General features: G+C 39.9%; 1 protein-coding gene and 1 long non-coding RNA gene across 2 annotated transcripts in view; one reads left to right on the plus strand and one right to left on the minus strand.

Moving 5' to 3' along the window:
- tp53bp1 (tumor protein p53 binding protein, 1) overlaps positions 1-2,648 on the minus strand; it is a 32,397-nt gene extending 29,749 nt beyond the window's left edge. Inside the window, exon 1 of the mRNA XM_036217169.1 lies at positions 2,628-2,648. The gene's annotated coding sequence lies outside the window, so the exon portion shown is untranslated. The remainder of the gene's footprint in view (positions 1-2,627) is intronic.
- Positions 1-3,167, plus strand: part of LOC118600187 — an 8,221-nt gene extending 5,054 nt beyond the window's left edge. Inside the window, exon 2 of the long non-coding RNA XR_004949763.1 lies at positions 2,624-3,167. This is a non-coding gene — a long non-coding RNA (uncharacterized LOC118600187). The remainder of the gene's footprint in view (positions 1-2,623) is intronic.
- The last annotated feature ends 2,137 nt before the right edge of the window (positions 3,168-5,304 follow it).

Here is a 5,304-nt window from a genome sequence, read left to right on the forward strand (position 1 = left end):
GCCATAAAATAGTTATTGAGGGTTGGATTGATTCAGATGGAGCACTACTGAAGGCCTAGGTGTGAAATGCACGGCCCGCCACTGGCACAATGAGACCCTGGCTTGGGCCCCCTCGTGGCTACATTAGCTAAAATATTTGCTAAATTAGCTTAAAAACTAAAAGAAAAATTAGGTTAGCCAAAACAGCTAGCATGTTGCTGAAAAAATAGCTAAACCTCAAAATAGCCTAAAAAATGGAAAAAACCCTAAATTAGTCAAAACAGCTATTATGTAAATATGATCTAAACTCCTAAACAACTTTTTAAAAGAACCTAAATTGGTCAAAACAGCTAGTGTGTAACTATTAGCCTAAATTCCAAAACAGCCTAAAAAACTTTTTTAAAAAAGCCTAAATTAGCCAAAACAGCTAGCATGTAGCTGAATTATTAGCTAAACTCCAAAGCACCCTAAAAAATCTTAGTAAATTCCAAAATAGTCCAAAAAGCTAACAAAATGACAATTTTTTAAACTTTAAAATCATAATTTTTAAACATAAATATGAATAATAAAAAGGCAGGAATATTATTCCACAATAAATCAACTTAAACCTTAAGTAACTTTCAATATTTTACTCTCCAATAAAAAAAATAAAATATATGTTGTCAAAATTATACAAGTTAGAAATACGCACAAGATAACATCGGGCCATCAATAACAATAAAATGAAATGATCTGGAGGGCCTGATCCGGCCCCCGGGCCCTGACCTTGACACATGTGCCGGAGGTGCACGGTGAGAGGTTGCGGGTGGCTTCAAAAGTATGCAGAAGGATTTTGAATTGCTTTTGCTGCAGAATAGACATGATGTGGTGATAGAGGGGTTCTGGTGATGATCCGGACAGCTGAGTTTTGAATCAAGTCTATGAATGGATTTGTCGGGGATAGTCAGTTCAGCTGATGACGAGACTGTGCACTAGAACAGAGGGGGTATGGGAGGGGAGGGAAAGGGTGGACATGGTAGAGGTCAATACAGAGGAGAAAGGACACTGAGCAGGTGATGTTCCTAATGTGGGAGTTAAAAGATGGTGAAGTGTCATGGATGACTCACAAGCTGTGATGTCACACTGGAGCCATCAGAGGACATACTGCATTCAGTTCCATTTCACAAACGTTTAGGTTCACTTCTTCACATGAAATCACAAGTTTGTCTCAAAATACTTGATTTGACACACACACTCAGTTTACAGAGTTTAGTCAAGTTGTTTTTTTGAATTTTGCAGAAGCATCGACTGTCTCAAAGAACTGGACTTAGTGAGTGTGATGTCACCCATAGAAAATGCCTTGCCTCTGGTTCCAAACAAATGAAGTCCGTTCAGTCACATTTTTTCCCAAAACAACTGCTGCCATGTTGGAACCATGTTGGAACCAGATGTCGTCAGTAAGTATCTATGCTTTTTAAGCTCAATGTTTTTGTACGCTGTCCTGATAAATTAATGAACTAAATTAAACAAAAGTAAGCATGGGAGCATTGACTGTATAAGAGTATAACATGTAAAAAAGCAGTAATGTTAACCTCCAGCTCAGTGGCCTTGTGGTAGAGTGTCTACCCTGAGACTAGAAGATCATGAGTTCAAATCCAAGTCAAACCAAAGACTAAAGCCTCCCTGCTTGACACTCAGCATGAGGGTTTGGATTGGGGGGGTTAAACCACCAAATAGTTCTCGAGCAGCTTTTACAGAGCCAGGAGTGGGACAACTAATGAAGCTTTTATTTCTTTTTTAAAAGTCCACATGATTTTGGCTTTTTGGAACCAGAAGGTACTTCCTGTTTGAAGCATGAGGGCTGAGCGGTCACTCAGTCCAGTTCTCATGTGCAGGCAATGTATCAGATCCAAGTGGCGGTCCGTGGATTTCAGAGCTGAGCCTTCAGTCTGCCTCCACCAAAACCATCCTCATTATTATTATTATTATATTATTAATATTTATAGCTTCTAACACCACCCTGTTATATATGAACATTATTTTATGGAGTAATTCCATCATAAATGGGTCATTTAAATAGACTGAATTCACTACAGTTGCACATGTTGTAAAAACAAACTCTGCATGTGCGAGTCTCCTCCCACTGCGATACGAGCTGCGACAAACATCGAAGCACAATTGAGGACTCTTCAACTTGAAAATACACATTTTTATTTAAGCATTGTTATTTACAGTGGGGCTGGGTTGATAAAAACGATTAACCGATTTGAATCAATTTAGGCTTAATAGATCAATAATCAATTCATAAAAATATAAATGGATTTATCACATAAAGCTAAAGTCCGCTAGCTCGATGCTAGCATTTATGTAAATTCCAGTAGGACGGCTAATGCTAACGCTCGGTCAACTTAAAAATAAATTTCTGACTAAATGAACATCTTTATAAACTCACAGATATTAATTTTACAAACTGTGATGGCTGCCTATGCTGCCACACTATCAGGGCAGTAACCTGTACCAAACACTCACCTGTACACACCTTTAGATGTACTTTATTTCAATTACAAGACACACATTTGTTTTTGTTTAAAATATAAATTAATTGACACATAATTTAAGCTTTATTTAAATTTTCTTTCATTAATTTAATCTTTTGTTTTTTGAGTTACCGGTGCTGTGGGGACCAGTGCTGCTGCTGCTGCTGCTGCTGCTGCTGCTGCTGCTGCTGCTGCCGTCTGCTGGAGCCACCATGTCAGGCCTGACACAAAGAAAGCATGCCAGACAGCAGAGGCCTTATATGCAGCAGGACACTAATTGGACTGAACCACTGCCCGGGGAAGGAGAAACTCTTTTTGTGTTAAACATTGATTCAGTTTACATTTTACTGTATGTCTATTAGCTGTACTATTTTTCTATGTTAGTTTACTTTAGGATGGACAAGTTAATTTTGTGTTTGCTGTATTTCTGTTGTCTTAGTTTTTTTCAGTTCCCCCTTGTGTGTCTAGTTGGTCTGATCAGCCACTATATATGCTCCCCTTGTGTTTCCAATTAGGGAGGTCAGTTTAAGTTTGTTGCTCTGTCTGTTCAGTTGGTTGATTTGTCCTCCTATTTAAAGCTTCAGTTACTTTTGTTGCTTTGACCTCTTTTAAGGGCCCATTTTTCTTCACTGAGATCTTTTTTGAAAATAAATGTAAATATTTTTTCATATATTTTTGGCTGTCCTTGCCTTTACTGCTCGGTCCACCACACAAACTCTTTTAAATAAACATTTTTAAAGTAACTATTTGTGGTCTAAAAAACATTTTTTTCCTCATACTTTCTTCTTCTTCTGGAATAAGGTGTAATACTGTAGTGCGATCACCACCTAGTGTCCAAACTGAAACATCCTCCAGGAGAAACAGAACAATGTTTACAATGTTAATGATCTGAACATTTTAGTTAGAACTTCTCCTTTAGAGAATCCATGTAACACTGGATGATATTAACAATCTCATTATTTCACTGATACATTTACAGTATGTGAACTGGATCAGATTAATATGAATATATTCAAAATATATATAGATTATTAATGTATTTCAAAATAAATGTGCACACTCAAAATCGAATTGAGGAATCGAAATAATAGAAAACAAAATCAGAATCAAATCGATTCAGGCTCTTGTGAATCAAATCGAATCGTCTCTGGAAATTATAATTGATACCCAGCCCTAATTTACAGAAAATCCAGTTTATTTAAAGATGAACTCCATCCCTGAAGGAAGTCCAGGAGATCAGCGGGAGATTTCAGCTGAGACGGATCAGAGTGCTGTGCTAAACTGGTCTGGGATGCATGGGAAGTTTTTCCTGGTTATTGTCTGAAATCCTGCTGTGAAGCTGCTGGTACAGTAAGGCAGACTTTCATGAACATAGCAACAAGTGAGGGCTACAATCTGATGGGTTAGAAACGTTCATGTGAAAAAAGCAGTCTGTCAGCAGTTTAGCCGGGGAGTCTGTGAGAAAAGTGGACAGGACAGTTGGAAAGATTTAAGATATATTTTGGACAAAAATAGATTTAAATAGAAACATGTCTCTGGGATTTAGATGCTTCTTTTCAGATCATTTTAGGCATTCACTCAAGGCTTTGACGGCCCTGACGGAGCGCCGCTGGTGTTCAGTTATGTTTTAGATTTTTTATGGACAGCTGTCATTACAGTGATAATCTCAGCTCTTGTGTCGTTAACTTAACTACTCAGCCTTTCATGGAGGGAAAACTGGCTGTGACCACCACAGAAGCTCCTCAGCTGGGGTTTGTGGGGGGCTCATGTCTCTCCATTACAGATGATGAAGTTGGGGGTCCAGAATCGCCCTGGTTGAAGTCCGTACCTGACCATCGAAGAGCGGTCCAGCCTCAGGGAGGGGTTCTGTTGAGGGACTGTCACAGCTGATCAGTGGCTGCAGCTCTGAGCCTCCAACAAAGACGTTCAGTCATGACCCGGTACCGCCTGGCTCTGACAGAAACGGACCATTGTGCTGTTTCACCCCAAACACTTCTGTGCAGACCCTTGACTGCAAAGAGAGATGGACGGAGTGGGTGTGGTGTCACCCATAGAAAATCCATCCATCCATCCATCCATCTTCTTGACCACTTCTTCCCTTTCGGGGTCGCGGGGTGCTGGAGCCTATCCCGGCTACTAATGGGCGAAGGCGGGGTTCACCCTGGACAGGTCTCCAGTCTGTCACAGGGCCTCAATCACACACACATTCACTCTCACATTCACACCTAGGGACAATTTAGAGTCACCAATTAACCTATGAAGCATGTTTTTGGACGGTGGGAGGAAGCCGGAGTCCCCGGTGAAAACCCACACATGCACGGGGAGAACATGCAAACTCCACACAGAAAGGTCCCAGCCGGGATTCGAACCGGGGCCTTCTCGCTGTGAGGCGAGAGCGCTAACCACTGCACCACCGTGCAGCCCCCATAGAAAATCCAGTAACTCCGAAAGGAAGTCAATTCAGTCGCCATTTTTCTACATTACGGACACTGGACTTTGGAGCCAGACGACAGTGATTGGTCCAAGTCGGTCTGAGTCACATTCTACATGTATCAAAGTCAAGGCCGGGGGGCCGGATCCGGCCCTCCAGATCATTTCATTGTTATTAATGACCCGATGTTATCTTACGCTGATTTCTTACTTGTATAATTTGATTGAATATATTTTTATGGAGAGTAAAATATTGAAAGTTATTTAATGTTTTAAGTTAATTTATTCTAGAATAATATTCCTGCCTTTTTATTATTTATAATCATGTTAAAAATTTAAGGTTTTAAAGTTTTAAAAACTTTCATTCTGCTAGCTTTTT

Source organism: Oryzias melastigma, linkage group LG3 (genome assembly GCF_002922805.2).
Source record: "Oryzias melastigma strain HK-1 linkage group LG3, ASM292280v2, whole genome shotgun sequence".
Lineage (NCBI taxonomy): Eukaryota > Metazoa > Chordata > Actinopteri > Beloniformes > Adrianichthyidae > Oryzias > Oryzias melastigma.